A 23,841-nucleotide genomic window follows, 5' to 3' on the forward strand; every position below is an offset into this window, starting at 1 on the left:
CACCAGACTAGCACACACCCAACAAGAGCAAGGGCGCACAGCCAGAAGACCAGACCGGTCACCGGTGAGGCCAACCAGCCCACCTCAGGAACACCCCACAGCCCACCAGCAACAGGGGGAGCCCAGACACCCAAGCCAACACAGGCAAGAGGACAAACCGCAGACGAGAGGACAAACAAGAGAAAGGCCAAGACCCACCAGGCCAACAAGCCAGCAGCGGGCAGAAGAAGATCACCCAGGCAAGCACAGGCAGGAGACAAGCGGACCAGAGGAACCAAAGGCACAACAAAGAACAACAGCCGAAGCCCACCAGAACCCAACCCGGAAGGCAAGACCGAGCCCAAGGCCAGGGAAAGAGAGAAAACCCAGACACCAGGGAACGAAGAGCAAACCCCAGGAAGCCAAACCACCAGGTCCCGCAGAACGAGGACACAAGGTAAAGGGAACCAGCACCTTCAGGAAACCCGAGCAGGAACAACCAACAAGGGCAACCAACCAGGACAAAGCGACCCGGAAAAGAGGAAAAAGGGAACTGAAGGACCCCCAAAACAGAACACCAGCCAAAGCGGACGAAACAGGAGCAGGAAGCCCCAGCCCGAAGAAGGCAAACCCGAACACCAACGCAGGAGAGCAACCGGACGGGCCAAGCACCCGGAGGACCCAAGACAACAGCAAGGGAACCGCAAAGGACACAACAACCACAGCCAAGTCAAACCAGAGACAGGCCAGGCACAAAGACCCCAAACAGCCCAAGGAAAGGACCGGGGCAGAAACCCAGAGGCCAGAGAGACAAAGGCAAAAACCCTCCCAGAGGACCACACAGACTCAACCGCAGCCAGGGAGGAAAGCACAAGCAAACCACACCCCACAGCCCGGCAAGATCCAAGGCAGGGCACGCACAGGGGACGAACCCCGCACGGCGAGAGCCGCAACCGAGGACACAGACAGGAAGCCAAAGCCGAAGCCAAAGGCAACCCGCAGAACCAACCCAAAACAAGGGAAGGACAAAGAAGGAAAAGACCCCAACAGAGCACAGGCCCGAGAGCCACCAGCCCCGCTGACGCCCCAACAAACCCCAGAAGAGGCAAGAAGGGAAAACAAGAGGGCAACAGCGTGACGGCCAGAAACAAGAAGAAGACCGGAATACACCACACCCACAAGCAACCGGAACCCCACGACACAGGGACCAGCCACCCCAAAGAAGCGTGGCGAGGCAATAGGAGGCACGAACCAAGGGTGGCAAAACCAAGGATGGCAGAGGCAGCCCACAGAACACAACCCCTCCCCGACACCGAGGAACCCTGCCAAGGCGGAAGGAACCGCGAGAAGCGAGAACCACCGACAAACACCGGAGGAAGAGTGCTCCAGCCGAGACAAGAACCCGGACCACCCACCGTCAAGCAGTCCGTCCAAGTCGAGAAGGCATGATAGGCAGAGTCACAGGGACAGAGCAGCCCCACCACATAGGCAGGTAGCAAACCCCCCCCCCCCAGACACGGGCCCACGAGAGAAAGGGACAGAGCAGCGGCCCAGCTGACACGCAACCAGTAAACCGCAGAGGCCAAACAAACCTCCGTCACACACCCCCATCCCAGACCCACCAAGAGGAGGCGAGCAGAGTGGGCGTAGGGCAGCAAGTAACGTAGCGCCACACACAAAGGCAGCCCCGGGAACAGGTCCAGCAGCCAAAAGGGGGCAGAACCAGCAAAGGACAGAACCACCAGTAAGAGCCGTCTGAACTCCTAGTCCCATCACTATCTGCAAGGTAAAAAAGTGTAAGAAAACCAAACACATGAATAGGACCGAACACGGAACACCAACCCCAAGTCGGCAGCATGCGCTGCAACAGGCACAGCATACATCACCAAATAGGATAAAAAATGCCGCACCCGAGCACCGGGGGAAGCCAGGGAACTGCACCACGCACCCAGGCAGGCCACAGCAGCGGCAGCCACGAGGTGCAGAGCGCATGCAGAAGGCCCCGGGAACAACCAATTAAACAATCCCCGGCATCTCCAAGAGTCGCCGCCCTGCATCTCGGCATTTCAAAAACACGTGTTGACGGCACTGTGCACCTAATGCCCTGCAAGAATGTATACCGATGCAACCGGACACTCCCCAAGGGCTGGAGCAGTGCAGAGGCCGTCGCCATCATTTCAGAAGGACAGCCTGTCAACACGAGTAAGAAGAGGCAACTCGGGCAGGTGGGGGCCAGAACCCCGCAAACCATCCGGGACAAGTAGAACCAATAGCAGGGGAATACATAGTAAACACCAAAACACCGCAAAAGCGGGACTCACCCGGAGCGGGGGCCTGAGCAGCACCATCAAGGCCCCCACACACCCACAGCCGGATCCGGGAATCGAAATTCAGCGCAGCGCGTCTCCCACCCGGCCAGGCTCGGGGAGACGCTCACAGCGACCCGGAAGCAACCGGGAGGCGGCGCACCAGCCGCAAAGGGCCGGAAAACCGGAACAGCGGCCGCGAAGAAGTCGATCCCCCCCAGCAAGCCCGGCAGGCCGGGGGGGAGACACATCAGGAACCTCACCCCTGCCCGAGAAGCCAGGCAGCCGGACAGGAGGAGCCATAGGAGGACTGAACGCCACTCAAGCCCAGCAGGAGCAGGTGCAGCCCCCCACATCAACAGCATCCATCAGCCATTCTGTCGAAGACAGAAAAAAAGAACAGGAGGGCTGCTGGGTAGGTACTACCTTTATACTCCCGGGGGGAGGGGCAGTAGGTATATCCCAGCATTCCTCTTGTTTTTATTTTCTGTCAGGAGATAGTAATCTCCATTAGTTATGAATGGGCCGAGGACATAAGGGACCTGGGGGTAACATCACTTTTTGATGTTCCGGCGGTGCATAGTGCAGACCCATATCTACGAGGCCACAGATAGCCATCCTGTGTGGCCTCCTAGATATGGTGTAAGGCAACACAGCGCAGGTCATTGTGTTACCACTCAACGCCCATGGTTTTTGACACATTCCCAGATTTACAACATAGCATGAATCTGGGAATGTGTCAAAACATGCGCCTCCCCAGGGGTGGGGTAACGAGAAGAAATAGCTTTATTTCTCCTTGTTTTTTCCTCTCTCTCTCTCTGCTGTATTCTGCAGCACGCATAGAAGGAGGAAAACGCCACCATTGGTTGTTTTTGTGCGGGAAGGTGTCCCTTTCTGCACAAAAAAACATTAATTCCAACAATTCATACACCCATGCACCATGGCGCAAAGGTGCCTGCGTTGGTGCAAGGCAGCCCTTTGTTCACCAGCACAGTGGAAGAGGACAGGAACGCACCCTATCACCTAGTTATGGCACATTCCTGCTCTTTTTCTTTTGATGCAGGGCAATGCAACAAAGTGATATGCAGTGCTGCCCTGCATCAAATTGTTGTAGTTGAGGCACTACGTGTGTACTAAACATGTGTTTCTGGCTATTTTATTTTTCATCTATGTTGTGTGTCATTTTTTTTCATTAAAATCTTCATTCGATCTGTATACAAATAGATATTAAAAGCCCAATTTCACCACATCAAGCAAATAAACTAAAAACCCTGAAGGAAAATTTTAAAATCATACATGAATTAAAAAAAAAACAGGAATGCCTCTTACAGTACTTTAAGTCAATGCACCCAATGACTTTCTATTTCTCATGCAGGCCCAAAAAATGTTGCAATTGAGAAACAAACATGAAGGTTAGGTAAGGACTTAAAAAAAGTACAGTGCCACCAGGGCCAGACTGGCTACTGGGCAGTTTGAAATGCTGCCGAGCTGCTGGAAGATTTTACTGCAGTGGGGGCTGATTTTGTACGTGGAGACCTGCGTGTACTTCGAAATAATGAAAACAAAACGAATTTCGTTTAGTACAAGCAGGCCCCCATCAACGGAATTACCCCCCTGCTCAGCAGCATTCAAAACTGCCCGGTAGCCAGTCCGGCCCCGAGTGCCACACTGCATTGCCTAAAATTATGGTGCCTTAAAATAGGGAGAATTAAAGCTTCTCTTTCACTTTCATAAAACTTACTAAACATTACCAGGTGTAAGTCAGACTCGGGCGAACGATTGTCACAGGAGCGTAGGCTTAGGTCAGCGTACTTGTGTTTCCTCACTGGAAACCCCAGCATCAGAGGGATGTAGTTCAAGCAGTACTGTAAAAAAATAAATCTATGCTGGGGTAACATAATACATGCAAGATAAGAGTAGTCTTCTCCAGATCTTGGTGTAACAAGGGCCTTTGCAATAAGTGTTTTTCTGTTTGGGAACCCTACTACGAGATGCAGGGTCCCTAAACAGGTGTCCCTGCCCAATAGCAGTTAATTCTGCTTCCACGTATCTGAGCCATCCGATCCTGCCGTGGCCCTCCAAACTGAGGCAGTCACCGATTATACGTTGGAGTAAGTTGACCGTCGACCTACGCCAGACAGAGTGCCACAACAGGATCAGCGTCATCCTAATGGAGTCGGACAAGTAGGGGAGTTCTAGTTGAAGATGTAAAATATGATCGGAGGATGAGTGTGGTAATGAGACCCTGGACTTAAAAAAGATATCTTTAGTACTCGGGAGCTGTTCAATTTGGGTCATCCCCCAGACACCCGTCCCATATGTTGCCAACGACCTTGTTTTAGCTAAATAGATGTTTTTTGTTCGTATCCACTGGACTGACTCCCATCTTCTTGGTGAAACCTTTTAATGTTTGTATGCTTCTTTCCATACCTAGGATTCTTGCTGCCACTAAGTGAGACCAGGTTTGTTTACTGTCGAACAAGACTCCTAGGTATGCGAAAGAGTCGACCACTTCAATTTTCTTTGAGGTCAGGTGGAAGTTGGGGGGTTTTGCTCCTCTGTCCATTCCCGCTACGATGATAAAAGATTTGGTTTTGTTAACTCTAAGGACTAGGGAGGCCATGAATGCATTTGTAGTTATGAGGCTCTGGAGGGCTACCCCTGTCCTGGCAATTAACACTGCATCATCGGCATAAGCTAGTATTAAGCTAGTATTGGCTGGGGAGTGTTGTCAAATATAGGCATGTCCAGGGTCGTACCAGACAGGGCTCCCTCCACCCCGTTAGTATAGATGGAAAACAGAAACGGGGCGAGGACACAACCCTGCCTGACTCCTTTCTTGATTTTAAACGAGCGTGTGCACTCCCCATTTACACCGTACCTCACACAAGCAGTAGCATTAGCATACAGCTGCCGAATGAAGCAGATCACCGTGGCATCAATCCCCATTTCCTCCATCATCAGCCATAACTTCTGGTGGGACACACAGTCGAAGGGGGCTAACAAGTCCATGAAGGCCATGTATAGTTTCCTGCATTTAGCATTCGTATATTTATTTATGCAAAGCGAGATATTAAGACATTGGTCCACTGTTCCCTTCCCTTTCTGGAAGCCATATTGCACCTGCATTAAGATGTTACGTTTCAATGCCCAATCCTCCAGCCGGACTAATAACAGCTGGCCCATTAATTTAGTGGTCGTATCCAGAAGGGAGAAGGGTCTGTAGCTCTTCAGACTGGCTCTATCTCCCTTCTTGAAGATTGGGACTATAACACTCTGGTGCCAGGAGGGAGGGGGGCCCTCTACCACTCTACTATTAAAAACATGTGTTAGCAAGGGAACACACATGTCACAGTTGGCCTGAAAGAAATCAATGGGAATCCCATCGGGACCTGGGGCCTTTCCCGGTATACATGCATCTAACCCTAATCTGACTTTCAATTCAATTCAAAATCTTTATTCGATTGTAGGTTTTACAATCATAAAAGTACAATTTATAAGCACACGTTTAAAAACATTACAAACAGTTCATTTCAGATGACAAATAATGACACAGTACAATACATCAGACGGTATGAGCATGGGCAATATATGGTTAAAAATATAAATAACTGTATTCTTAAAAAGCACCTAAAATCTTTGCAGCGTGATTAGCCATCCATGCTTTTCCTAAAGCAGATGGCTTTTTTTTAAAAAGTTACATACAAATAAAGTGCAATCGCTATTCAGTAGTTGTAAGTAATAAAGTGCAGGTTTAATTTGTGTGAAACTCAATTTTTTAAGGCACGGTTTAAGATATAATTTCCGTGGGGTGGAATAATAGGGGCAGATAAAAAGGAAGTGTGCCAGATCTTGAGGAGACTTTCCGTCGCAGCCACAAGCTGGCAACACTTCGCCCCGTTGAGCCCCACTTGGAACTGCCAGTAGAAGATGATAGAGATCAAAGCGGAACCTTGTTAACAGAAACCGTTCATAGCTAGACATAGGCCATGTCAGGTAAGGTTCCATTTGTGAGCATGTTTTTAATAATAGGTGTTTCCTAACACTGACCTTCTGTATCTCGACCTCTTCTCTGTCGGTACATCTTAACAGTAGTATAGCATTCTTAACCGAATTCACGTCAGATTTTGTAATTGAGTTTGGGGCATGGAACAGATCCTGTCGATTACTTGCCGTTAGACTGTCCTTTATGTACTTCACCCACGGAACTTTAAACCTCCCATCTAGCTGTAAGGCTTCTTTCAATAGGGCATGTGTTAATGGAATGTCGTTATTCAGCCAGCAGTTTAACCAACATATGACAGGGCTTACTGCTATTCTGTCGCCTAAGTAGGGGATCCCCAGCTCCTCGTGTACAGAATAGTTCCCAATACCCCTGGGCAGTCTCAGAATCTTTTTTAAGAAGTTATTTTCTGTAACCTCTAGGTCTTTAATCTTACGATAGCCCCAGAGCTCACTCCCATAGCAGGCAACAGCAACGCTTTTTGCCTGGTACAGTTTAAGCAATGCGGCCGTCGGGCATTTGCCGATTTTTTTTGCAAAGCCAAGAATGGCCGCATTGACCCTTGTTGTTTCTCCCTTCTTCTTGGAGACTGCTGGGCCCCATGATAACTTGTGATCTAGCAGGACCCCGAGGTAAGAGAAGGAGTCGGTTGATGGAATTTTCTCCCCATTTATGCTGAAATAGTCAGTTTTCCGGACACCCTTGCCTGCTTTCATAACGTAGGACTTGGAGTTATTTATGCTTAATCCACGTGACTCCATAAATTTGTAGAAGGAGTTTAATAGTTTCTGGAGACCGATTGCTGTTCTAGAAATAAGAACAGCATCGTCGGCGTAAAGTAATACAGGTACCCCTTTGCGCTCAACTAAGGGGTAATCTGCTTCTACGTTTAAAAGAAATTCCTCCAGTTCATTATTGTACAGATTAAATAAGAATGGGGCCAAAATGCAGCCTTGTCGAACACCCCGGTTTATTTTAAATTCGTCCGTTACATTAAGATCTTGGGAGTAACGGACGTTCGCTCTTGTATCTGTATGCAGATCAGCGAGGAAGTTGACAAGGTTCCTCTCTACACCCATTCTCAGCAAAGTAGCCCATAGTAGGCTTCTGTCTACACAGTGAAAAGCGGACGACAGGTCCATAAATGCCATGTAGACAGTGCCTTGTCTCGCCAGTGTATATTTGCTTAGAATAAGGTATAGGTTCAGGCACTGCGTAATGGTCGAATGACCTGGTCTGAACCCGTATTGTATGGGTGAAAGGATGTTATTATCTTTAGCCCATGTAGATAACCTGTTAAGAATTACACCCCCCACCACTTTAACTACTGAATTTATTAAGGAGATTGGCCTGTAACATAACGGGCTGCTGCGATCGCCCTTCTTAAAAATGGGGACTATAGTCGAGAGACCCCATATTCTTGGGCATCCAGTTGTCACCGCTGCGTTTATTACAGCCGTGAGAACTGGAGCCCAAAAAGGGATGCTGGACTTAAACAGGTCCGGCGGCAAACCATCCGGACCCGGGGCCTTGTTGATAGTTAGACCCTGTATTCCCCTAACAGTCTCTTGTACTGTGAAACACAGTGGAGTCGCAGTTGGAGTTAAAAAATCATAGTCTTCCCGATGCTCATTACTCTTAAAAATTGTGCTGAAATGGGACACCCACTCCCCCTCTGGGATGTTTGTTCCAAGGGCTGTGTCGTTTGGGTTATCAAACAAAGGTTTGTTGATTATTTGCCAAAACTTGCTGCTGTTCCCCAACACTGATGGGTCTAAAAGGGCTTCAATAACGTTGGCCTTAATTTCCTTTTTTCTAATAGCTATTGCTTTCCTATAAGCCAAACGGAGATTTTTTATAAGGTCACAATCTCTGGGTTTAGTTTTTAATGCGTGTTTCAGATCCCTACATGCCTTTGAGCAATTATGGTCAAACCATTTGGAATTTTTCTCACTATGTCCCTTTGTTGGCGCTGTGAGCATGGAGCCAATTTTGGTAACCAGCCCCTCAAACCTGGACAAAATGTTCGAGGGGGTTGAATCAGATGATAAGCAAACAAACAGCTCCTCTTCACATGCGCTGGTTATTTTAGTATACAGGGTATCTTGGTTTATCATTGACCATCTAATACGACGCCTGCCATTTACGCACCTTAGCGTGCCATGATCAATGCGTGACTGTCGTTTTGTAAATAATGGTCCACCCAAGTTTATGACAAGGGGGTTATGATCACTGTATACACTAGTGAGGATAGTAAAGTGAGAGACCCATTGAACAAGATCTGGAGATATTAGTATATGATCAATGAAGGATCCCTGCCCGTGTCCTTTAAAGGTTGGGGTGTCAAAAATGTTTGTATCGGGAACCAACAACATAGCTACAGTCAAGTTGTTTTCATTCACTAAGTCGTTCTTACCGCCCCTACTGTGGGAGAAGTGAAAACCTTCCTCAATGTTACACCCTAAGGACCCCATTGGCGTACTAGCTGGATTACCACATGGTTGGACATTAAAATCACCTACTATCAACAAATACCGTGATACAGTATGAACTTTTTTGCTCAATATATCAATTAGGGAGGCAATATTACATACTTCATTACTACTGTTAGCATTATAAAAGTTAACCAGTGTCAGCACATTCTTGCCATTTTTTATGTCAATCTTCTGTATATTCAAATTAACATTGTGGCAGTTACTTATATTGCAGCGCAGGCCTAGGTTAATAAGGATGGCCAGGCCACCCTTGGCTCTGCCCCTAGTCGAGGCGACCGCTGGAATAGTAAAACTTAGAAAACCCTCGATATGAACGTTTTTATCCTCTATCCAAGTTTCTTGGAGGCACACAATGCTAAATTTTCTAATGAATGTTAGCCATACTGGGTCTCGTAACTTATTTGCCAAGCCTGCAATATTCCATGAGATTAAGTTTACACAGTCTTCAGGTGCAGAACAAGTAACAGACTCTCTGGTAATTGGGGTAGATGTTGGAGTAGGCAACACTGCGCCTGTAACCGCCAGACCCGCGGTGCTCATTGCAACTGACTCCCGATGCTCAGGGATAGGGACAGATGCCCCGTACTGGGTGTGAGGGTTCTCGATTTTAGATGGAGAATCCATAGTTAACAGTAGTGTACTGGGGTGGTTTTCGTGGTTACCTGCTGTGCTTTCTGCCTTATCGGCGCCACTTTCGGTGTCACCATTTACTGGCCTTGTATCTAGTAGGAGCGTTGAAGACACCTCAATTTCCCCAGAGAACACTGTGGGTGATACTTTAGGGAAACTACTGTTTTTGTCAGCAATTGTTAGAGCAGTGTGTGTATCTTTTTCACAGCGACAACACCCCGTCTTATCATGTGACCTTATAGTGCATGAAGCACTTACACCTCCCCCCATAGCTTCTGCACTCCTTAAACATCAGTCGCATTCCTCCAGGCCACTAAAGGCCTCAAACCTGTTAGAGAGCTCTAATCTGACTTCATTTAACGTGAATGTCAGATTTCTCAGGCATTGCGGTGTTAAAACAGGTTGAGGGCGTTCAAGGGTGGATTTTAGACTAAAAGTTTCTTTAAAGTACTCAATCCATGCCTCTTCCTTTACATGTGTGTCCAGAGACAGGTCCGTTGTATCTTTAAAATAAGGGGCATTTGTGACTTTTCAAAACTCTCTACTGTTTTTTGAGCTGGCAGGCTGTGCAAGGTCATCCCAGGCATTCTCCCTTATATCTTTCACTCTTTTGTGTCTGCTTGTTTGTACTCATTCCTTAATGTTCTCACTATAGCCATATCTCTGGGCTGGGACTTGAGAGCGCTAACAAGTGATCTCTTTGCTATAGAGCATAATGCATCAAACCAAAGGCTCTCTTGTGATTCAATTGCTGGCTTGTGTCCGGTGAGTGTGTCTTTTATTTTTGTTAATAAGGTTCCCAACTGAGTGACTAGGAGGGGGGAGTAAGCTCCTCTTCCAAACAGTGTAAGATATTCTCTCTTACTTGGGCTATTATTGCGGTAGCCAAATTCTGCTTCACGACCTGTTCCCACTTTAGTTGGTATCCGTTAATCCTGGATAGCACAATGTCATCTGCTACCTGGTGGGTTCTAATCATTTTTTGCGGAAGGGTTAGATTGATATATAGGATTGCATGATTGCTATGGCATGTGAACAAATTAGCTGAGTGTACCACTCAGTCTTGTGTTGCAGAGAAGAATAAAACAAAGTCAATTGTGGACTCACAGTTACTCCGCCTGAAAGTTTTTTCTATCTGGCGAGTGTCCAGGCTATTAATTATACTCAGGCACCTCGAGTAAAGTAGTCTATTGAGTGTGTCGCCATATTCATTATGTGAGAAATGGAGGAGTGGTTTGCCCTGAGGGTCATCCAGCCCACAGACCCTAGCCTCATTATATTTGCACAGATGAGTGTTAAAATTCGCCATCCAGATTAAATTGAATGGGCCCTTGTGTGGAGATGAAATAAGTGACCCCAACTCATTATTTAAGTTGTCTGCCACTCGTTTCATATTTCCCCCAAATTCGTTGTTGTCAAAATTGATCAGAACCCAGGGTCATCATTTTTGGACTCCAATTGGAAAAATTGAAAGTAATTGCTCTGGGCGCCTACTTCTTTTACTTGGAGAGGGAAGGTATTAGAGATTAGGGTTGTTAGTCCCCCTTTAGCCCTGCCTGACACTGAGGGTATAGCTGGCATATGGAATGTAAAGAACCCTGCAAAAAACGGAATCCTTGGCCCATGTTTCCTGGAAGCAAACAATGTCCAATTTTGACCAGTAGCTCTGCCACTCAGCGTTTCCTGCCTTTGTGGCTAGCCCTGCCACGTTCCAGGATGCCAAACTGATCTTGCTTATGACAACTAGGCACTGAGTTTGGGGGGACACTTGCAAGGCAGGGGCAGAAATGTCTGGAAAAGTAGCTAGAGAGGAGATGGATATTGATGGTCAAAGACAGGCTTCCAAGTCTGAAAGGGGGGAGAATCTATTTGATAACCCGCCCCCATGATAGTGCTTACACAATCCGGGTGTCGTGGCATATGTTAGGTTGGCCTTTGCCAACCCCTCAGGCCAATTCCTGGTGCAGGGCCCTACAGGAATATTCTGAGTGTTCCTAAATGGTGTGATGTCCCAGTCCCTTAGATGGTTTTGACAGCCAGTGCAGGCATTTGTCCATTATCTGTGTGGTGGATTCATACTGTTGGTCCCACAAAAGGAGGAACATTTGTCACGACCAACACGAGCGGTGAGGAAGCCGGTGGGAGGTGGAGAACTAGCTGTGATTGTTTGGGCCCCGTTGCTAAAGGGGGGTCCTGGATTCCTGGTGGATATTGTCCCAGTCTTGGTTCACCCAGTCCTTGAGGTACCTGGTGCTCATTGTCCCATCTTGCCTTGGGTGTTGGAAAACAAGCCGTCAATTGGTCAAGTACGTTGTGCATGGTGTGGAGGTCCCAGGCCACCCCGCGCAGGAGGCAGTGATATGGTGCCCCTGGGAGTTGGAGGATTTATGCCCTGACCAGTAATTGCAACAAAATCGGTCTTCTCTGTATTTACAAATGGGGGGGTCAGCGGAGTGATTCGCATTCAATAGGGGGACTGATGTAATTTGGGCCTTCAAGCCAGCAAGCCTCTCTTCGATTTTGTTTAACTTCAACATGATAGGGTCAAGTAAAAGAGACATAATTGTAGTTGCTTCATCCCAGAAGGCTTTGTCAAGAACTGATTCACGGGGGGAACATTGGTGGTTAATGGCATCGATGTTACGGCAGTATTTGAGGTAGTTGAAGTAACTGCACTAATGCGAGTGGCTCGAGGTTTAGTCACTTGCGGTGTTTTCGGTAATTTTGACTTGTCAGCCCCTGCGCCCCTAGTTCGTTTTGCTGGTGGATCTTTAGGAAAGTCAATGAAGGATGATGAAGCAGTGTTTCTCCTGTTAGGAGTGAGAGACTGTTCGGTGGTGGATAAAGACTTCTATTGGGCAGGAGGGAGTTCATCTGGTGAAGCCACTTGGATTAGTGGAGTGTGTTGGACAATAGCTAGGGGGCTCCCTGGGGGTGATGTATTAGTAAGAAAAAAATTGGTTCCATAGATAAGCGTCTCTCTGTGAGTTCTGTTTCTTGTGAGAGAATGCTCGCTGCTCTTGAGAGAAACTCATCAAGAGTAGCAACATTTCTCCCCCCTGTTGTCTCCACCGGAACCTTCTTTCTCCCTATGGTGTCGAATTGCTAATGCACAATCGCTAAGAAAGAAAATGAAGTACCTTAGGGCCTTGGGTCAGGGGCAAGACGTTAGGGGGGTGGCCCAGCCCAGGTTCTTCCGGGCTCTGACAGGCGTGGACAGGCTCGCCCTTGGCCTGAATGCGTCCCGCGCCACCGTCTTACGATGTGCTTTTAGAGCGCTTCCGTGCGCTAAGCTGCCTGGGCGTTGTAGTCCCTCAGGGCCAGAGAAGCAAGCGTTGGCTGGGTGTGACAACCCCCGAGGTGAGCAAAGCTACAGGCGGCATGGGCCGGCGATGTTTTTAAAGCGCTTCCGTGCGCTAAACTGCCTGGGAGTTGAAGTCCCTCAGGGCCAGAGAAGCAAGCGTTGGCGGGGTGTGACAACCCTGCGGTGAGCACATTGATGTTGTGTGTCACTTTATCAGCATATCATGTGTTTTTATTTTACAATTCATGTGGCAAAACTGAATTTTCTTCACTAGAGTCTGCTTACCTGGCATAATGTATACATCTCTACAAACAAGACTAATGTGTTTATTGTCTTTCCTGTTTTTCACCCTGCTATACAGGAAATGTTCCTGGCCTCCTGAATATTGGAACACATGTTTATGTGCATGAGTGCGTGTATATTTGTAATCACAAATAGTGAATCACGACTGGATTGTGACTTAGTACATAGGGATCTCTTGGTTGGAGGACAACTGACCTTTAGGGCAACTTAGTGGTGATAACATGTAGCCCAGGTTATTTATGTATTTTATTTTAGAGGTTTTATATAGCACTGTCTGGACCCGGAGTTATCAGAGCGCTTTACATGAGAAATGGATAGTAAAGGCAAACAACAATAATTCGACTGTATGGAATATCAAAACAGGAGAAGAGAAGTGAAAACAGCTAGAGTTAGATTAGTGACCCAGGAGCACTAACCAGCTGGTAGTGTCCCCTAGGTACAACAAGGTACCTTTTTTCATTTTAATCTTGCTAGGGTACGTCCTGAACAAAGTACCTCATAGGTATACCCTAGGTAGTTTTCTCCACTTTACCAAATCCCTAGCAATACCAAAAGCCCCCATAGCCAGGTTAAGCCCATCCAGATGCACCATAATGCTGGAAGAGGGACTCAATGATGAAGCATATCATGAATAAACCGTGGGTGAGAGTTCCTGTAAGAATGCTTTCAGGTTTTACTTTGCAGGGTGCCAGGACTGACTAGGGTTACTGTCCCCTGTTCCTTGATATATTAAGCCACCTTGTCTTTTTGATTTACATTGCACTTTTATATGATGGGTCAAAACTGTGACTAGACAAAATACAGATCTCTCAAGAAAGTCCATCAACTACCAGAATTATCTTGCAGTTAATATTATTCCCTAAAAATTGCTTGCCACACCAGGGCCCTTATTTATGAGGCCTTGCGTCAGTTTTGCGCCGCCGGTGCGTCACTTTTTGTGACGCACCAGCGGCGTACAAAATGCGCCTTGTTGCGCCATATTTAAAAAGTGACGCATCTAAGTAGATGCGTCACTTTTTAAACCCCTGCGCCACATTATACCTGCGTCAGGTATAATGTATGCAGAGGGGGCGTTCCCCCGCAAAAAGCCTCGTAATAGTGACGCAGTGAAATCTATGAGATTTCACTGCGTCACTTTTAGGATGCTGTTGCGTCAAAATCTTGCGCCTGCCTCACAGCAGGCGTAAGACTGACGCAAGCCCTTTCACATGGGGCTTTCCCCATGTGAAAGGACGCATTGCTGGAGTTGCGTCACTTTTGTGACACACTCCAGCAATGCGTCACTTTTGCGCTTACAGATGCGTCAGAAATACTGACGTATCTGTAAGTTCTTGCGACATGATGCGTCATACATTAAATATGACGCATCATTGGTGTCGCAAGGAGTGCGCAGTGAAAAGTGACGCATCGCTGTTTTCACGCAGCGATGCGTCACTTTTCATAAATGAGGCCCCAAGATCTGACCTATCTGCTCTGTTGCCCCTTTCTGTCAGAAGGCAAATGACATCCCACTCCAAGCTTGGCACCCAATGTTGCAACATCAGTCACACCACACTTAAATCGGCACTGTTTCCAAGTACAAAATGTTGCAATCACAATGTTCAGATTATGAGTCCTTATGAATCATAAGAAAAAAGTGGCGTGAAAAGGGTGTCCACCACGCTATGTATCAATGGTTTATGACCACGTTGGTAGTTTCTAACCATTCAAAGAATATTTACAACTGGAAGGGCTGGTTTTCATTTACGAAGTGGAAGCTCAATAAAGGACGGTTTCCATTCATGAATGTTGGCTGGTGGCATCAGTTGGAGCAGACTGCAGTCCATGAGACCACTGAATACTCTCCCCGATGTCTCTAAGCACAGTCACCCATTTTGTTTCCATTTTGGTCACTGTCTCTTTAAAGGCAGGAACAGCAATGGTGGCATTTTGTGAATGCTCCCTTTGAGGTCGGCTCTCCCTTGCAGGCCTTTATTCCTGCATTCACAGTTGTTCACAAGGATTTGCACAGAGAAGCATGCCTCGTTATTATTAATGAGGCATGCTTTATTGACTTTTTGCTAAATGTTCTTTTTGCGCTATTCTGGATCGGGTTGCATCGCAGCACAGTTAAAAAATAGTGTCTGTTTTATTACTTAGTCCTTTTCATAATGGGCGCTTTGTTCTCCTGTTACAGCACACACACACATCTTCTTGATGGACAATGTTGTCTTAGGTTACTCTGAAAAAATCACATTTTAGATTTAAATGCTACTGCTTTTCATAAGTACATTATTGAAAATATGAATGGCTTGATGCACAAAACTTTTCCATACGTAAGTGGAAAATGTGTCCACGGAATGCTTCGAATCCGGATCCTGCTTAAATAAATTAAGCAGGTATCATGTTCGACTGCGGAAAAGTCGCAGTATGTGGAAAAGGACAGGTCTCCAGAATGCATTTGAGTATGTTTACACCTGGTATTTCCAACTGCAGTTGCTACTTTGTCAATACAATGTCAAAAATTGTTTCAAGTCTAAAGCAAGTTTTTGCTAAATGTCTTCATTGTCTGTTACTCGGCTGTAGATAGTTATGTCATCAGCAAACAGTGGAAATGAAAATGCTATGAAGTTGTATCAGCATATTGGCAAGGTTGACTACTGCATGTCTTTAATGTGAGCAATACAGTAAGGGAAGATGTTATGAATGCATGTGACCTCAGTTCCAAAGGTGGTTGCTGTGAATGGCCAATTTATTTATAAAGTGGGGGTGGATAATTAGAGCCCGACACTTAGCACGTCACCTCTACATGCTGTTATAGATGGTCCAGTAGAATGTGTATTACATGAGAGAAACATACTAAGATTAACATATGTGCAAATCCAAGTGTCAAACGTGAGAGTAAATAATATGCAAATAGATGTGTTTAGGTCACAGTAAATTATCGAACGTTCCTAAATATGGCTGTGTCCCACAGAGAGAACATCAAAATCTGAATATTTCAATAATGTATTACTGGCAAGTTCTTAACATTAGCATCAAATATGGTAACTGTAAGTCGGCTGATTCCAGGAAGTTTATATTTTTGTTGATTATTTAACAGACTATTTCACCACAAAAGTAAGAGAAGCCTTAGCCACTCACTCATGAGAGTCCAAAATGCCATGAAAACCAGCACTATGCTATATTTCAGGATACCCACTCATTTCATATTTACATACAATTGATATTAATGGAGATTATTTACATAATTTCCATGCTGAAAATCCGGCGTGGATCCGGGCGTCCTGTACTTATCTTGGAAACCAATGCATTAAAAGATTTTTAATGTGAGTTTATAATTTAATTGGCACTTGTTATGAGTGTGTCTATGCCTTTTAACACGCCTTACAAACGATCAATGTCCGTAGGTTTCAATAATTTTCAATTGGGTGATTCCAGCATAACACATAAACATATTGACATTTTATTTTGATAAGGACATTTAAAAAAATAATATTTATGGGCAGAAGAAAACTGCTAAACTTTTTTGAAGGAATACAAAACTGTGGCTATTTTACATTGTTCTTTTCCTAAGTGACATCATAGACAATGTGTCCTGTTTTATTTTATCTTTATTGTGATTCCCTGTTGCTGATATCTACTCGTGTATGCATTTATGTTGTGTTTATACACCATGAATCAGCAGGTGCTATTCAACCACTTCCTTGGGTCAGTAGAGGCCCAGTGGAGATAAAATAAGAGAGGGGAGGCAGCAAATGAAGATCTCCTTAATATGCTATATCACAGCAGGGCTTGTTTTAGCACTACTATGAGGTCCCAGCAGCGAATGATTGGAAACTGATACTTCTGTTCCTGATAATATCCTCCCTTGTAAGCCATATGTAACTGCAGGAAAAAGAGAGATGCAGAAATGATGCGAGAGGGGACATACATGCTACTACTAACATCAGCAGAGCAGACATGTTCTTTTCCGAGCAGGTCTTCATAAAAAAAAAATCTTATACATTTTCGTCTAAGATATAGGACGTTGATGAAGAATGACCTTTAAGCATCTAAAGCATGATTGCTGGGTTTTCAGGTGGACGATTCTTTTGCTCGACAGAAAAATCGATGCTCAAAAAAGGCACCAAAGAGAAGAAGTAAAAAAAAGTCTTACTAAACAAAAAAGTGCATAGAGTACCACCAAGAATTGGGTAACATTGTAGTATCTTACGGCAGAAAAGCCAAGAAATTATTCTGCACAATTATTTGGAATTACTTATTAAAACAGTCGATCGCCTCTTTAAAGACATTAATAAAGAAACCTAGTACAACACGAAATAAAATAACAATCCCTCTAAAGACAATTCTTACTTTTCAATACCTACATCTATGGTTATTCTTTATAAGAATGCTTCCTTTCTATGGGGTGATGTCTAATGTGACCAATTTGCTGCAAAGACTTTTGATTTCTCTCAGCTTCGTTTAGTTGGTAATGAACTCTGCATTTTTTACTTAAATGTACTGCTAATGCGTTTAAATCAATTCTGCATAAGTGAATCATATATTTAGGGGCAGATTTATGAGGCCGTTGCACCTCTTTGCGCCGCAATTGCGTCACTTTATTTGACGCAACTGCGGCGCAAACGATGCGCCCTATTTACAACGTGACGCATCTAGGAGATGCGTCACGTTGTAAAGCACTGCGCCATAAGGAGGCGTTCCTGCGCAGGGGGGGCGTTCCTGCGCAGGAACGCCTCCTGAATGTGGCTGAGTGAAATCTATGGGGCAGATTTATGTTAACTGGTGCATCCCGAGGGATGCGCCAGTTAACGCGCGCCACAGTGCGCCGCATTTATAATGCGGCGCACCATGGTGCAAAAACGGCACAGATGCGTGACGCATCTGTGCCGGAAATGTGTCGCATTGCTGGATGACGCAGCTCCAGCAAGGCTCGGGGGTGCCCCATTCTACTAATGCTGCATCAAGACCTACGCCTGCTTCAAGCAGGCGCAGGGTTTTGACGCAGCATTGCCCTGAAAGTGACTCTCCTCTCCACAAAGGACCTTTTGCTTGCCAACTCTGCCACTTCTCCTGCGACACAATCTACAAAATATCCCGCACCACCCCTGCCCACAAGACAAAGAAGACCCCACAACCACTTCATTGTATCCTGCTCAATCCCCTCTCAATCTGCAAACATGCCCCGGAAATCTGGGACACCATCACCACCATCTCCAGAGATGTTGTTTTCAACACTGAAACGTGGCTCACCCGCTTTGTGCATCTCCTGCATGTCTCAACACCTCCTCTATCTTTGACCTCACCACTGCCATTTCCAATGGCTACACATTAATACACCATGAATGAGCCAATAAACAAGGCAGAGGCATTGCCATTTTCTTCAGGGAAACCATCATATGTACCGTCACCGACAACGTCTCCACACCTCTCATAGAACATCTCAACTTCCTAATACGATGTAAAGACCATGATAAGGGGCACCCTTGCCTACAGACCCCCAGAATACTGAGCAGCATTCTGCAACGGCATCCCCAACCTCATCACACCCTGATCTACTCAGCTACTTCATCTTCCAAATTGATGACTTCAACAATGCCAACTTCATCACCCTCCTGAAGAACCTGAACAACATCAGCCTCACCCAGCTAGTCACCGAACCCACACACAAAGTTGGACAGACATTTGGTCCCCTTTTCACCTCCAGCAACAGAATCAAACTCAGCCACACCACAGAACTCAACTGGACTGACCACACCATCATATACTTCATCATCACCGACACCCAGCACACCATCACCAGGTATCAGATCTCCTCCCGCAGCAGCTGGAGTATGGTCACCAAAATCACTGGTCACAGGCCTGACCACCTCCCAGGACAAGGCCTCAACAGACCTCAGCGAAGCTGTCCAGAACTTTGCTGCCTGGATCACCAATAGCGCCAACAGATTCATCCCTCTGAAATTTACAAAATAGTCAAAGAATTCTCCAACCTGACACCCACGGACAACACCATCCACCCCTCCTAAGAACTATGAGACACCCTCTCAGAATACTTCCATAGCAATATCACCAACATCTACAACAATTTGAACATCCAACCTGCCACCCTGAACCCCGACGACATCAACCAACCAGCGAACACCAGTTAAGCCATCACCACCTGCTCTCTGCTCACTGCCCTGGACACCCGACCCACCATGTCTTCCATCCACTCTGGAGCCCCCACCAACCCATGCCCCCAACACCTCTACAACCTCACAATGAAGCCAATCTCCACACAACTCAGCAGCATCCACAACACCACCATCTCCATAGCAACCTCCCTGGACAGATGGAAACATGCTGATATCAGACACTCCTGAAGTAAGCCTCCACTGACCCCAATGCTCTAAAAAATGATTGTCAGATCCCCCTGCGCCCCAACCCAGCAAAAAGGTCTCAAGAAAGCCATCAACGAGCAGCTCACCAAATTCCTGGAAAAACCACAACACTGATATCACGTATATTGCTGCCACAGAAGATATCAGATCACTCTTCGACCATGGAGAAACTGTGTCCCTGACCCTCATCAACATACACTACAACACAGGCAAACCACAAGACTTCCTCAAGTGGAATGCTTCCTTCCTTACAGGATCTACACAATGCAATACAGTACAAGCCCGATAGTTTGCTGACCGCTGATCCCTGGACACAAAACTTGGTACTTTGCTCAACACGCGGGGGGTCTGCTGACAACGCTACCACTGCTGCATCCATGAGCCTGGGGTTTGGAACTACACCCTCAAGCATCCCTAGTGGCGTGCACGCCGCACACTGCATCACACGTGCCAATAGGTGTTCAAGGAGGGGCCGGGGCTCCTGCAGCTCGGGACGCAGACGGGAATGCCCAGGCCGCACCAGGGCTTTGCCCAGGCCAAGGGCGGGCCTGTCTGCACCCGTCAGAAACCAAATGAGGCTGGGCTGGGCCACCCCCCCCTGAGAGGGGGTTTCCAACAAGCTGTGTTTATGTGCTGAGGTGAGTGCCAAAACATTGTGACTTGGGGAACTGCCCCACCACACCAACCTCCCGTTCTACCACCACCATAGATAGCATGCTAGAAAGAGCAGTAAACATTGTCACAGTGGAAATCGAGCTAACGGAAAGGCAATTATCCTTGGGACTTGTAGCACCCCTAACCACCCCTATGGCAGGGGATGAACTGTAGCAGGGTTTCCGTTCTCCCACAGAACTGTGCATAGAGATCTAGAACCTCAGTGAGTTAGGATGATCCAAAACTCATCTCAGTGTCAGAAATCTCGTTACCTAGCTAGCTACAGTGTCTCATGGATCATTATGAAATGATACATGTATTAGACAAACCAGAACATGATCTTTAGAATACCTCAGGAGTCGTGGAACACATGAACACTCTTTCGTTATACAATCATTTCAAACCAAAACTGGGAGTCAAAGAACACACATGCAAGTTTGAAATATTTATTATTCAATGCAAAGTTCTCAAACGCAGTATCTTGTATAATACCAAAATGCAGATTATAAAAATCAGAGTTAGCAGCATAGTCACTAATCCATAGTAAGCAAAAGGTGCTAGCATGTTATAATGCAAAAACCTATAGAATCGATATCACCTATATTTCGCGCACCCTATCTAGTATATTATTTTATATCTAAGAAGGTCTCATTCGGGCTTTAGCAGGGCGGCCCCATACCTCTCAATGTCAGTAGGAGCAGTTCACATCAACAGCTACCAGCTCTCTCCATGCGCAGTACCAAGTGTCTACGTTCATTCCGTGTAACTCTATCTTAAACCCGCGTAGAGCCCAAAATGTTGGCATCAACATTATTTATGTTATGTCTAATGTGGTGCGAGGATCAGGCCTCTCAGCAACCTTGTGTTAGGTTAATCTTAGAGTGTGCAGCTCTCAGTGTGCAGACAGTTGTACCAAGTGCACCAGGCAAAGCTGATAGCATAGAAATAACATATTATTCTCAACTAAACCACCTCACCGCTTCTAGGGTGAAAGCTACAACAACAAGTATGTGTCGTGTGCAAAACTGAAGCCGAAGGCAAACCGGCTGTTTAAACATGTAATACACTCATGCTAACATAACGCAATATATGTAATGAAGTATCCATATGACACCCCCCCATTGGTCCGAGCACCGCCAATCATAAGGGAAAAGGCAATACTAAATCAGATACAAAAATTGAAAGCAAAATTCAATAATATTGAGCTAAAATAAGCTAAAAATATGTATGAATGAATATGTATGAATGCCTACAGTGGCCTCAAAGCTAAAAAAGAACAAAAGTCTTGAACCAAAAGTCTTCCGCCAGGTCCAAAAATTATGAAATGTATGACCAGGTCGCATCCTTTCAAATGTTTGTAAGAGAAAAAACCAAGGCACTTATCCGATATCCAAAGTCATGTGCCACCCAGACGTTATCTCCAGCGACATCACGTGAGTGAACTTTCCATCAGTTGAACTTAGTCCATCCCTCCAATTCAGCGAGGCGAAAGTTATATTTCACAACAAAGCATTCCCTCCAGGCATCTCACGATTGGAAAGTATATGCAAAGAAAGTTGCAACAGCCTCCAGTATGAAATCACTGCCATCATCCGAAAATAGTTCAGCCATCCAATTTAGCAATGGGAAAGAACATACGTGCTCCTCCAGCATCGGATCCTCCTGCAACGTCAGAGGACAACTCGGTGGGTTCACCAGATCGCTGTGTGTCAGAAAGGCATCCGCCGCTGCAGAGATCTCCCATTGGCCCAGAACTCCATTTATCGCTGCCAAGGCCATAACTCTCTCGCCAGAACAGATCAGCTCGTGAGCCACCACGGGACGCATTAGCTGATCAAAATCGACGTCAGGAGCAGTCCTCAAGCATAGGCATAAATCAATGGCCCAATCGAACTCGCAGCTCAGGCAGTGAAACACAGGTTGGACACACGTGAAGTCGGTGAACCGAAATGACAATCTATAGGCCGTGCTTAATGCTGCAAGCGGCAATGTTCCATAGTAATTGAGCATCCGATTACGACACAGGGTCAGGAGGCATTGAACGGCGTCTTGCGCAGGATGGGCATCCATGTTTTATGAAGAAAAACACCAACAGAAAGCCTGCGGCCACAGCCAGCAAAACAGGTAGTCCACCAAACAAACTCGAAAAAATAGTGTGGAAAAACGTGGGAATGATACCAAAAACTTTTTCAAACGTAGTCACGAGGCCACTGCTTACTAGTTTAAAAAAATGTGCAAGGCCAGTCGTTGAAGAAGCATTAAAAATCTGGTGTACCAGCTCGCAGAAATGAAATGGCAAATCAGTGTTTAAGAGCGCCTGCATCTCTGTGCGGGTGTTGGCTATGTGAAGGACATAAGTTTCCCGGGCCGAACTCAGGGTCACTTGTTTTTGAGACAAAAGGGCCCTTATTCTGCTTAAACCATTGAATTTCGCTTCCAAGGTTGGGATCCGTGGCCAGATGGAGACATCTGAAGAGCCATGCGTGGGTGGGTATAGCACGTTCTTGCAGCACACTACACGCTCTGATACAGTAACTATATAAGCCACACCAATTAATAAACCACAACATCATTCGTTGTTTAAAAGCAAATAACTACCATTAGCTAATAATGTAAATGTGGGCACTACTGCTGGAACTGGCGTGCCTTTTAAAACACATGCTAAATTTGGGCGGTCCTGATTACAAGAACCGTGTAACTGAATGTGTCTGCATATTAATGAATGGTCAGGTGACTGTGTGCATTCCTCACCATTAAGATTAACTTCTTTTCCATCTTTCAGACATCTGTATGTGTATGGTAATGACCATGCCTCATGCAGGAATGCATTGCCTAGCGGTTCATATCGACCTATAGCAATATAACGCATACAGTTAGTAAATTTATATAAAGGGAATGGTAATGTTATTAATCCATGAATAAGCCATGTGGCAGTAGTGGTTTCAGCAACAGAGAAAGGCAAGGACTCTAGCTTTTCAATACGTAGCATAGAAAATGAAGCATCACGCATTGAAAGCATGCGCTGTTTCTCAGTAAGATTAAAAGGAGCAAAAAGGGATGAAACGTTCAATGAGGTCCAGGGAACTCGACCAGCCTTAAGAGTCTGTAGCGTCCATGCAAACTGCATCACAGAACGCAATTGATTTTGACCATGGTATAACGTGGACACTTCATCATGTACAATATCAACAACAGAAGAAACAATATTATCCAATGTGTAAATTCTGGAAGAAAGCATGTTAATACTGTTATCGACCACTGCAAGCACTTTTTCCAAATTTGCTTGATCAATAGCTCTCAGGCGTTTTGCTGCCTCAACTTGTGAAAATTTCCAAATCTCATTGTATATAGCATAAAGAAAGCGTTTAGATCTACCCCTAGCTGGGCCTTTTATAAAATCATTTAGGTCTATATTTTCATTCAACTGGGACAGATGCAGTTTAACTGCAGCCAAAGTGGAATGTTGTAACCAGTTCTGACACAATTTTCCTACTGAATAAGTAGTAACAGTGTGATCTGTTTCAAACCTGGGATCTGGCCTGATGTGCGTAAACCCTTCAGACAAACCCAAAAAACGACGTTGGCAAGCATCAGAGCTTCTTTGCCACAAGAGCCACCCCTCCGGGTCGAAATGGGAAACATTTAAGGAGGAGTTCTGCAAAAGTGCTTGTATCTCACTGATGGATAATGTAGTGAAATTACTCCAACCTGAATATTCTTCTAAATCAGGGATAGTAGGGGTATTTAATTTTTTAGATGTAGCCAATCCAAAACATGTTGTTTGGGAAATAGTTGAATTTAA

Source organism: Lissotriton vulgaris, chromosome 3_1 (genome assembly GCF_964263255.1).
Source record: "Lissotriton vulgaris chromosome 3_1, aLisVul1.2, whole genome shotgun sequence".
NCBI classification, from domain to species: domain Eukaryota; kingdom Metazoa; phylum Chordata; class Amphibia; order Caudata; family Salamandridae; genus Lissotriton; species Lissotriton vulgaris.